Source organism: Heterodontus francisci, chromosome 13 (assembly GCF_036365525.1).
Source record: "Heterodontus francisci isolate sHetFra1 chromosome 13, sHetFra1.hap1, whole genome shotgun sequence".
NCBI classification, from domain to species: domain Eukaryota; kingdom Metazoa; phylum Chordata; class Chondrichthyes; order Heterodontiformes; family Heterodontidae; genus Heterodontus; species Heterodontus francisci.
This window is the reverse complement of record NC_090383.1, coordinates 97,309,758-97,322,505: the sequence shown is the minus strand read 5'-3', so window position 1 is coordinate 97,322,505 and position 12,748 is coordinate 97,309,758.

Sequence of the window (12,748 nt, the reverse complement as noted above, 5' to 3'; positions counted from 1 at the left end):
ATAATTTGATATGGTGAATAGGGAAGTGCTATTTCCTCTGGTTGAGGAATCGGTGATGAGGGTCGTCAATTTAAAATGTAAAAAAAAAGTGAGGGAAGGGGTTAAAAGAAATTTCTTAACACAGGGAGTTGTTGAACCAGAAAGTGGTTGAGACAGAGATCATTGCATCTTCTGGAAGAAAATGGATAAACATTTGGAGGATAATGGCGACAGAGCAGGAAAGTGGGACTCGGTTTACAGTCAATGCATGTGTAAATATTTTTCAGAGTTGTTTCATTCCATTATGTACATAGTTTATCTTTTGTGTATTTCCATTTTAGGAAAGGGGGATGTTGTGATGTCACTTTAACAATGTAAGTACTCCTCACAGCACCACAGGAAGTGATGTCATTCAACACGATTAGTTGGTTGGAGTTGAGCAAGACACCTAGTCACACATGTAAGATAGAGCTCTCTTATAAATGTGTTATTTTACAAATAAAGAACCACAGTTTTGTAACCACTCAAAAGATTTTTTGGTACCTTATTGCTACATCAAAACTTTGAGTAAATCTTTGCTCTGCAGGATGGTCCTGGAGTAGCAGGTGGCTTTGACAGAGGAGAGTGAGGCCTGGTAGAGTTTGATGTGGTCCAGCCAGATCTGGCAATGGATGGCTAAGCCAGTTGTGTGTCAGATTTAGACTTGAGAGCATAACAATGGGGGTCATACTGGAAAAATAAGGCGGCAGAATTGTAAAAGTTTCCTTATTATCAATACATGAACAAACCTTTCCCTATGGGTGCTATATTATTATTACATGATCTATAAGTACTTGTGTACAATCAGAATTTATGGACACATTAATTGTAAATTGTAGAATATATAATGAATATGATACATAACACTTGTGCTGTACGTCTATCCAACCTCATAAGTGCAAATGAGTTTGAGAGTCTCCTTCCTTACAAAGTCAACAAATTTGTTTTGATAGCTAGTGAATATTTTATACTGAGATAATTCACTATTGCTCTCCCATTATGTGGCAATTTTGCCTTTATAAACAAGAATAAGGTTGAGACAGGATGAACAAAGTTATCATTAATTATACTGGTTAACTGCCTTGTTAGCTGATTGGATTGAAAGAATGAAAGGAATGTTAGGATAAATGTATTGTGCTTGGCTTGTTATCTCTTGCTTCAGTTATTAAAATCGTACTTCATGAAATTGATCTCCAGAAGATCAAGTGCAGTCAGCATTTAATTGACTGTTAAAACCTACAATAATAAGAGAGTTAATTCTTGTCTTGAAAATAAGACCATCCTCCATTATCATCAGTTAAGTCAACTTTGCTATTAGTTCTCTGTAGAGGGTGCTGTGACTCAGGAAATTGCCCTTTGCTATTTACCAGTACAGGATCTAATAGAAATCTTAGTTCACGTCTTTGATTCATAACACAGTATCTCCTCCCCATTGCTGTAATTTTTACAATTAATTTCTTAGATCATTCTTCAGCATCCACCATTTTCTCTGAGAGAGGGCAGACTTCCATAATTGAGTTTCTGTAATTGGTTACCAGAAGACACACAACAGCAAATCAGGGCTATAAATTGCTTAGCTCCAAAATATTAGTGGATATGTTGGTAGTAATGTAAAACAAGCATGATTTTGTTAATCCTTTTTCTTCCGAAGGTCCTTTTGTCATCATGAAGAGTTGCTACATTTCACAGATACAACTTCCTTTGAAGATGGACCAGGGTGTGACTGGCTTCTATGTCTTCACCAGTGATGACGTCAGACACGGGTCCTTGTCAATCCAATTGAAAACATCTCCAGCCCTACTTCGCCATTCGTGATGAACTGTTAAATTATCTTGTCCTTCCTCAAGATTATCCAGCTGCAGTGCTTTTCAACATTTTCTGTTTTTGTTTCAGATTTCCAAAATTTGGAATCTAAGCTTTTCTTGTTATCTGAACATGTATCACACACTGTATAAAGTTTTCCTTCTCTGGTGTAAAGGAATAAGCCTGATAGCCATCTCCCAACAGGCCATCACGAAGGGACATTGGAGGTGGCTGCAGCGCTATGGCTGCCTCTTTGAGGGAGCTGACATACTCATAATGATTATGAAGGAAAACAGAAATTAGAATATTTAAGCCTCTTTTCCTCCCTGGACAGCATTCAAGTAGAGAAATATTCAGAGCCAAAGAACTCCGTTCACCTGAAACAACAACAAGCTTGCTTTAGGAGACACTCTAAAGCATGCCAGCCCTGTTGAGCAGTCATGTGCCCATTTTATATTGGCAAAATGTTCACCATTGGGAGCTTTCCCAATGTCCTGAAATTCAGCATTTGTCTAAATATAGCATTTAAATGAGGCTTGGGCATGCCTATACCAAAGTCACATTCAATTCCACCCACCCCCCCCCCCCGCCCCTCCCCACCAACCTCACCCCCCCAAAACTGCCCCTCCGTAAATTGAGCATTCTGTAAAACAGGACAGGACCTGATTTCCAGAGCTGCAGCCACCATTAGTGAGACTGTTTTCCAGCGCATCCTTGTAAAATCAGCCCTACACTGCCACCTTCAAATCATTACACTACTTTGTAATCTAAGAGAGCTACATATTGAAATGGGGGTCCCACCATTGAGCGGCAGGACGGCCGCCAAGAGGCCTCGCCGCTGCCGAGATCGGCACGCGGCCTGCTGCCGTTGGGGTCGCTGGCAGGCCTCCGCCACACTGATCTTCATTGCCTCCCTGCCACCGTTCCTGATGGTGGAGGGGCTTTAAAATCCAGCCCCTAGTTTGCCAGGAGAAACATCTTTGTCACTTTCCCAGATAAAAAGGAATAACCAACTGAAGACGGCACAGAAACCTTACTGGATGACAGGCTCTCCCAAGAGTCTGGGATATTATAGATGGTGCCCAGGTGGATATCAGGGCTTCACACACCACAAAATTAATTGCAAAACTGGTGAGCGTTTCTGGAGCTAATACAAATCCTGATCAGAAAAGTGGATGGGGCGCTAAGCAGGTAGAAATCCGACTTAATGGATCTTTGGAAATGTTTCCGTTCCATTACCTCCACTTTACATCCATTAATCAGGGGTAAGTGATTGGAAAGTATACCCTATGCTGTTGTGTGTTACTGGTGTCTGTGCAGGTTTATCTGCTATGTGCAAAATAGCTGCTGCTTTTGACAATGGAACTCGTCAATTAATTGCACTGGAAGCATTTATAATACTTTGGAGATATTCTGACAAGGTTCGATCTTAATGCAGTTTGTTTTGTTTCTCTTATTAAAACATTGGCTCAGTTGATGTATCACAGCAACCTGCTGCCTATCTTACTTTGCAATTTTTCAGGTTGGAATCACGCTGCGCAGTTTGTGACATCTGCCTGAAACTGGTTATTGTAGACTTCACAAGATGCTGCTCAGAATCCATCAAATAGTAATCAGTTTTCTAGTTGCACACAGTGCTTCTGATCCAAGTGAGAAAATTATTCTGAGGTACAGAAATCAAAGCAATTCTTTTTGGCAAAACTTTGCAAAAATCTAATCTTCAAAACAACATTTTCTGTAAATCCTGTATTAAATACTGTAATTGCTCATTTATATTGAAATTGCAGGCACAACCTACAGTCTCCATTTCGGAGATGATAGAATCATAGAATTTCCAGCACAGAAGGAGACCATTTAGTCCATTGACCTGTGCCAACTCACTGACAGAGCTATCCATTCAGACCTGTTTCCCTGCCCTTTCCTTGTATTATGCTAAATTTTACTTTTCAAATGTTTATCCACTCACAGTTAAAAACCTATTGTGGATTCTGCCTCCATCACTGTTTCTGTTAAGGCCTCGCAATCCTCTACATGAAAACAAATTCGCCTAACCTCTCCCTTAATTCATTTGGTGAATATTTTTAATTTGTGCCTTCTAGTTACTGACTGACTGCGCAGTGGAAATAGTTTTACCCGATTTATTTTATCATAACCTCTCATAATTTTGAATATCTCCAATAGATCTTCCCTTAAACTTATGATGAAAAGAGGCCCATTTTCTTTAGTCTCCGCCCAGAACTAAAGCCTCTCATCCCAGTCAATATTTCCTGCACCCTCTCAATGATCTTGATATCTTTCCTAAAGTAAGGCGTTGAGAAATGGGCATAATGGGGTTGGATTTCTGCAGGGATCCTCCTGATTGACAGCTATAACTTCAGTGGAAACTCTAGAAAAGTAGCATATATCAAAGTTACTGCTATTGATCAGAATGATACTCTCAAAAACTTTGTTTTAGAGGCACCTGTCTCTGGTCTTATTTTATTTATTTATTTAGAGATACAGCACTGAAACAGGCCCTTCGGCCCACTGAGTCTGTGCCAACCAACAACCACCCATTTATACTAATCCTACATTAACCCCATATTCCCTACCACATCCACACCTTTCTCCTACCACCTACCTACACTAGGGGCAATTTACAATGGCCAATTTACCTATCAACCTGCAAGTCTTTGGGTGTGGGAGGAAACCGGAGCACTCAGCAGAAACCCACGCGGTCACAGGGAGAACTTACAAACTCCACACAGGCAGTACACAGAACTGAACCCGGGTCGCTGGAGCTGTGAGGCTGTGCTGCTAACCACTGTGCCGCCCCTAAATTTTCTCTTGTGTTTTCCGATAAAGCACATAGGCTGCCCCCCATATCGGCTATGTGCATTTCTTTAGATTTAGGCATTTAGAGTAACAAACTTTTCTTGCCTGAGTCTAAGTTTCATTAAAAAAGGACATTCCTGTCACTTGCAGTTTATGCCTGTCTGTTCCTAACTCCTTGCTGCATAATGTTTTCACATAAAATAACTGAAAATGGACAGCCGTCCAGTCAACATCATTTTGTAGGCTGTGTATACGCCTGATCTAGGATTTGTTCTATAACCCAGAGCACCAAGATACATTGTAGAGTTTCCTACACTGTGACAGTGACTATACTTCAAAAGTACTTCATTGGTTGTAAAATGTTTGAGACGCCCTAAGATTGGGAAAGGCGCTATATAAATCCAACTTGTTTCTTTCCTCATTTGTGCAAATTACCAGCATTTCAGCAAGGTCAGATAAAATGGAGAAAAAAATACTGACTACAATATGGGCACTTTTTGCCCCAAAAATATACTTTATTCATAAAAATTTGGAAAAAATACATTACAAAACAGTTCTAAACAGTTCAAATTTCTCATTCCAAGAAGTACAATAGAGATCAGATTTCTTCGATACAGAAAACATGAAGTGCCTCACAATTCTTGCCGTTCCATTTAAAATGCAATGTACATTGGCATTACACAGTAAAAAAACATTTTGGTGCATACAGCGCAAGGAGTTTTACACAGGTTCCAGCCCCTGATATACTATGGCAGGAGGACCTTACACAGTGGTCTTTCCCCATTGAGCCTTTGCGGCAGCTGCCCCAAGTTTTATGCGTCCCTCAGCACGCAGTCCTGGACCTTGGAATGTGCTAGTCTGCAACACTCGGTTGTGGACAACTCTGCTCTGGAAGACCAGCATGTTTCGGGAAGACCTTCGCCGAGTTGACGGCCCTCCAGCAACAGTTGATTTTTATCTCGGTGTGCGTCCCTGGAAACAGCCCGTAGAGCACAGACTCCTGTGTTACAGAGCTGCTTGGGATGAACCTCGACAAAAACCACTGCATCTCTTTCCACACCTGCTTTGCAAAGGCACCTTCCAGAAGGAGGTGGGCAACAGTCTCTTCCCCACCACAGCCACCTCGAGGGCAGCGTGCGGAGGCGGTAAGACGCCGGCCGTGCAGGAAAGATCTGACGGGGAGGGCCCTTCTCACCACCATCCAAGCTACGTCTTGGTGCTTGTTTGAAAGTTTGGTGATGAGGCATTTCGCCAAATGACTTTGACAGTCTGTTTAAGAAACCATGCGACAGGATCCACCATCTCCTTTTCCCGCAGGGCCTTGAGGACATTCTGTGCAGACCACTGCCTGATGGATTGGTGGTCAAAGATGTTTTTCTGTACAAACTTTTCCACGAAGGATAGGTGGTACGGCACGGTCCAACTGGATGGAGCATTCTGTGGCAATGAGGCCAGACCCATCCTTCGCAACACCGGGGACAGCTAAAACCTCAGCACGTAGTGACACTTGGTGTTTGCATACTGGGGTTCTACGCACAGCTTGATGCAGCCGCACACAAAAGTTGCCAGCAAGATGAGAGCGACGTTGGGTACGTTTTCCCCCTTTATCTGTCCCTGCAGACACGGTCCATTTTGGATCTCCCGATAAAGTGGAAAATGGCTCAGGTAACCGCCAAGGCACAGGAGTGGGGTATGGGCCATACCTGTGCAACATACAGTAACAATGCGGGCACAGCTCATTGGATCGTGACAGATCAGTCAGAATGTCAGCTGAACTTTAGAAAAGGGATTTTTCACTGCTGGGTGATTGAGATCCCCTCTAGGGTGCTCATTGCCTTTTCCAGCATCTAATTTTCTCCAAAGATTTCAATATCTCATAAATTTCCAATTATTTTTAATCATTAAAAATAGCCTTTTGTTAATCAAATAAAGGCTCCTCACAAATATGTCTCACATTTCTAGCTTCCCTTCTATTTCATCCAATCCACATTTAACAGAATGCTAATGCTTTCTTTGTAAAGCAGTGACGGCTTTCTTCAAGAACTGGAATACATATTCACTTTGAAACTTCTTCGCTATGTGGATGAAATTATTTTAAGAAGTCTTGTAAATAGAGAACAGTTTTTTGTAATAAAGCTACGCTGCTTGGAATTTTCTGTAAATTACTGTATATTCACTTGCCTTTTTATTGCTTGATGAAGCAAAACTTACTTTTAGCTTCTATCTAAAAATATATAAATTGTTCCTGACCATTTTTATAACAAGATTCAATTTCCTTCCTCTCAAGAGTAACCTGTGTCTTATTTCTTCCAGCCTCTTACTGTGACCATACTAATTGGAAATGCACCAGAAAATGTGTTCCATTCATTTGACATGGATTGCTACTCTGGACTGATGTGGGAGATGATCCAATCCTGAAAGACCATGGTGACTCGACCTCTCCATCACCTCCCTTTACCCTACAACTGCCTCTGTTCTGTCAAGTTGTCTTTCTGATATTAAATTATGAATAAGTCCAAATGTCCTTCGACTAAACTGTCCCATTCCTCCCTCAACCAACATCACCAAAAGCAGATAAATAGGGATCTTTAAAATTATGAAGGGGTTTGATAAGGTAGACGTAGAGACATAGTTTCCACTTGTAGGGGAAACCAAAACTAGGGACCATATTTGTGAGACAGTCACTAATAAATCCAGGAGAAACTTTTTCACCCAGAGAGTGGTGAGAATGTGGAACTCTTTGAGTGGTTGAGGTGAATAGCAGAGAAACATTTAAGGGGATGCTGGATAAACTCATGAGGGAGAAAGGGCTAGAGGATATGCGAACAGGGTGGGAGGAATTCATGGAGCATGAACACCTGCATGGACCAGTTGGGCCGAGTGGCCTGTTTCTGTACTGTATATTCTGCATATCACCATTCCTTCTGTGGAAACATCACGAACACTGAGGCAATTGATTTATACTCATCATAAACTTTGCTCCCTTGCCACAGATTCCATCCTCCCCAGCCACTCACTCAATTCTTAAATAAACCATATGAAACCTTGGTTTCCTGTTGTACTCAGAGCTGAGCTTTAAACTCCACGGTCTGACTTTTATTCCGGCGCCATGCTCTGCGGTGGCGCCCTTTGAACTCTGTGGCATGCCCACATTCAGTGGCCCCTGAGGAGCCCCTGCGATATTACACCTGGGGGCTCATTTAAATAGAGGGGGCGGTCACCACGTCTCCAGCAATGGCGTCCAGCGCCATCACACAGGCGTGGTGCCATTTTTAAAGAGCTTTAAGCCCTTAGAATTAATTTTAAGTTTTACAGGCACAGTAATTGAGATGTTTTATTAACAATTAATAAAGATGTTGAGGTCCTTCCCAACCCCTACAATGGTCAATTAAGTGGCACTTATTGTCAAAAAATACTTTATTCCCTTCCCAAACTTCCCCCCACCCACCCTAACCTTCTAACATTTGGCCTTTAACCCCTTCCCACCATCCCACATCCAATAAAAATTGATTTTCCCGCTCCTCCACCCCTCCTGCCCTGAAATTTTTATCTCTCCCCCCTCCCCACTAGGTTCTCGCCTCGGAACGCCATGCAAAGCATGAATGGTGACGGTAATATCGGCATGGGACAGCCACCGCCTACAGGTAAGTTTATTTATATATGATTAATGTCAATTTGCATATGCTGATGTAGGGCCCGTAATATGCGGCGGGTCCTCTCGGTGTCACAGGTCGAGGCAGGCCTCTCCCCACAGAATTTTATGGCCCCCGCGCCATGACCCCTGTTGTCTAGGGGCCAGTAAAATTCAGCTCCATAAGTTATCCATCACCAAGACTGCTGTTTTCCACCTTCACAATGTTGCCTCCATCCTTCCTTAGCTCCTCTGCAGCCAATAGTCTGATCCGTACTCTAGATTCAATTTTTACAAAGCTGCCTTGCTGCTGTCCCATCTTCCACCCTCAATAAACAACTTGTTCAAGACTCAGCTGCCCTATTTTGTCTGCATCAACACCTTCCTCACTGACCCAAATGGGTACCCTGTTCACCAACACATCAGGTTCAAAATCCTTCTCTTAATTTGCAACCTCCTCCAGCCTTAAATGGGCAGGGGTTTGATCGGGGCTGGGGAGGGCGAATGGAGGAAGCTATCAATTGCCGGAGGGTGGGTGGAGCAAGGTCAGATCGGGAGTGTAGGGTAGGCCTTGTGGTAGCAGGGGATTGGAAGCCTTGGTAAGTGGGGAGAGTGGTGCCTGGTGGGGGTGATGGAGATTGGAATTTGGTTGGCAGGGATAGGTCGGAGGCCTTGGGTCAAGGTCGTTGTTGTATGATTGCCTTTAAGAGTGATATTCCTTTAAAATCTTAGTATGTTAATGAGCTAAGTACCAGGACGCAGTCATGTGATTCAAAGCCAGAGTCACTCTACAACTGAAACACCTAGAGGAAGGTTCTGTAAATAGTTTGCTCTGTACTGTACATAATAGTTTAGCTGTAATAAACCTGTTTGATATCTTCAACCAACTGGACTCCACGCATCTCATTTATGTTGTATCAGACAACATAAAGAACTCATTACATGGTGGCAGCTGTGATGAGAAGACAAAGTCTAAGTTTGAAGACCACAGGTAAAACCGTTTTGCAAACAACCCTTCCAACAGCCAAAAGAGAGAAATACCGGCCCAAACAGTAGAAAGAAGAAAGGACCTACCTCCAGCTGTAGAAGACAGAGCACAGAATGACAGGCTGCAAGCAAATTGTGTGAGTCATTGTGATGATGGTTGAGGGATACTGGTTTAATAAAAACAAACTTTGAGGTGCTTAAAAGATTTACTTTTTTTCTAAAGACTCCGTGAAAAAAAAGGGGATGACCCAGCTCCTCTTCCAGGCTGATTGAGGTCGGCGCCATTACAGGAGGCACCCGACTGCAAAAGCATGGGAAAACCATGATCACTGCTGAGCTTCCATTCACAAAGTTAAAAGAAAATTATTAAACCACTCAAGCGTGAAGAGTTTCCATTCAGCAGCCACAGCTTAAAAAAACAATTAAACCACTCAAGCTTGGAGTGCATAAACAAACTCTAAAAAAGCAACTGAACTGCTTTTGAACATCTGTGTAAACGGAAAAGCTTAGGTGCGGCAAGCAAGATAAACACAGAGCACTGTCCAATACCTGCTCCTCTCAATCCAAGCAGCTAGTCTAAACAGAGAGTTTCTTAAAGGGGAAACTGTGCAGAGTCATAGAATAAATCTTAAAGCAAGCTTTAAGCCAAGGAACAGCAGGAAGATGGATACCAAATTTCCCAGCATGAACTGGAAGGCCATGGATATCCTATCTGAGTTCCAACCTTTCGAACAAAGAATGCAGTTATGCTTCACAGACCAAGTGATTGTAGAACCAGAGAAGCAAGTTCTAAAAATACTGATAGCAGTTGGAAATGAGGGATTACACAGATTCAATACCTTGGTCTTATCTGAAGAGGAACAGAAAGATTCCACAAAGATATGGGAAGTGCGAGAAGAACAGCTCCGATTAAGAGTGAATTTTAAAATTGCTTGGAATTGATATCCTACGGGCAACAGCCAATAGACCAGTTCATCAGTAAATGCCGTAGTAAGGGCAATGAATGCGATTTCTCAGAAATTGAAGCAAAATACTGCAGATGCTGGAAATCTGGAATAAAACAGAAAAGTGCTGGAAAAACTCAGCGGGTCTGGCAGCATCTGTGGAGAGTTTCAGGTCAGAGTTCTGAAGAAGGGTCACTGACCTGAAACGTTAACTTTGCTTCTCTCTCCACAGATGCTGTCAGACCTGCTGAGTTTTTCCAGCACTTTTCTGTTTTTATTTCTCAGAAATTGAGATGTCAGAGTGACTAATGGAGCTGGTAATTGTCTCGGCACCCATTGAAGCATTTCAGAAAGACCTCTTGGAGAAAAGAAAGATCACAGCATTGATGCACTGCTAGAAGATGGCAGGTAATACAAAGCATTGTCGCTGGACAACAGCAGCTGCAAACACTTGGTGCAGCCAACAGTATCAGCACAATAACTCGGTCAAAAAGCACAAGAAAGCTGTGTGGTAAGTGTGGTTGGTCCCACTCACCGCGAAGTTGTCCGGCGTTGTGTCAGGCGCATGATGCAAAAGGAGGCTAGGTCCGCCTACGCCAGAAACCTGGCTCCAAAGACGCAGCCAGAAGTCACAGTAGGACACAAGCCAAAAGGCGACTGGCGCAGCAACAGGGCAACAGCAGGAAGGAGAGCGCCCCAGAGACCTGCATAAACACAAGCCACTATATAATGTCCGCAGTGAAACAGACCTGAGACAAGACTCAGAGAAGAGAAATTCTCAGCCAGACGACAAACAGACGTTCCATATTGTGAACTTGACACATCATGTTGATGAAGTCAAACAACTGGAAGCTTTTGCCACTATTAACATCACGTGCCCAAAGAAAGCTGGCAAACATACACTCAGGGTTAAGAGTGACATGGGAGCTAGTGCAAATATCCTACCAGTCCAAATCCTGAAGGATATGTACCAGAGTCGTTGGAAATCAATGATACAACTGACAACTGCAAAGTTATCTGCATACAATGGGTCACCCATCCCTTGAAATGCAGCTATGGCAGGTTGGCACGGAAACCACAAATATTTTACCTGGTAGACACGGGCGGACCAGCAGTGACAGGACCTCAGCATCGTGACTATCCACGAGATCACCAAGGCACCCATTACAGCAGAAGAGATCAAGGGTACCTGCATTGAGTCAGTCCATAACCTGCAACAAATGCACCTGGACAGGTTCGACGCCATAGGAAATTTTAAAGGTAATGCCGTACTGCACCTCAAAGAGGATGCAATTCCGTCAATTGACCCTCTCAGAAAGTGTAGCGTGCACATAAAAGAAGAGCTTTAGTGTGAGTTGGATGATATGGAATGCAATGGCATCATCTGTTGTGTGCCTCATCACACAGGCTGGTGCAGCTCAATTACCTGCATACTGAAGAAGAATGGAGCAATCAGGGCATGTCTAGATCTGAGACGTATAAACCTCTCCCTAAAGAGATGCCCCACAAGATTCCAATATTAGAGGAATTGAATCCCAAGTTCACAGGAGCCAAAATCTTCTCCAAGTTGGATGCTAAACATGGATATTGGACGGTACACCCAGCTAAGGAGTCTCAAGAAGTCACCACCTTCAGGACGCTATTTGGACGATACTGCTACCAGAGACTACCCTTCGGTTTATCTGTCAGTCAAGATCTGTTTTAGCAGCATAGGGACAGAATTATAAAAAACGTGCCTGGCTACACATGCATTGCTGATGACATTGCGGTAATGGGCAAAAGCAAAGAAAAGCATGATCGAAATCTCCATTCACTGATAACAGTGGTTTGTCATGAAGGGCTCGTTTTTAACAGCAAGCAGTGCCAAGTGAATGTAAGTTGGATCAATTTCTTTGATTCCTTTTATTCCAGTTGCGGAATCCATCCTGACCCAGGCAAAATCGAAGATGTAAGGCAAATGCCTACTCCACAAGACAAGGAAGACCTTCAGAGATGTCTTGGATTTTTCAACTTCTTGGCACTATACATTCCAAATTTTTCTGATGAAACTTCATTACTGCAAGAGCTCTTAAAGAAAGATGTACCATTTGTATAGCAGGAGGACCATCAGCATATGTTTGAGTCTCTCAAACAAGCATTGTCAGCAGAAACCTGGACCCTGTAGTACTGCAATCCAAGGAAGAAGACAATTCTGGATGTTGATGCCTCACGGAAAGGGCTAGGAGCATGCATCCTGCAGGATAGCAAATCAGTTGCATTTGGGTTCAAATATTTATCCCCAGCACAATCCAATTACTCAAACATAGAGTGTGAAACACTTGCTCTGGTGTTTGGGATCACAGGTTCCACACCTACCTGTTCGGTAGTAGTTCATGGTGGAGACTGACCACAACCACTGGAGATGATATGACGCAAATCATTGACAAGTGCACCACCTTGACTACACTGGCTCTTAGTGAAAGTACAGGGGTACAACTTCGACGTCTGCCACAAACCGGGTACCAAAATGGTCACTTCGGATAAGTTGGATAGCCAAACCAGAGCAAGAATG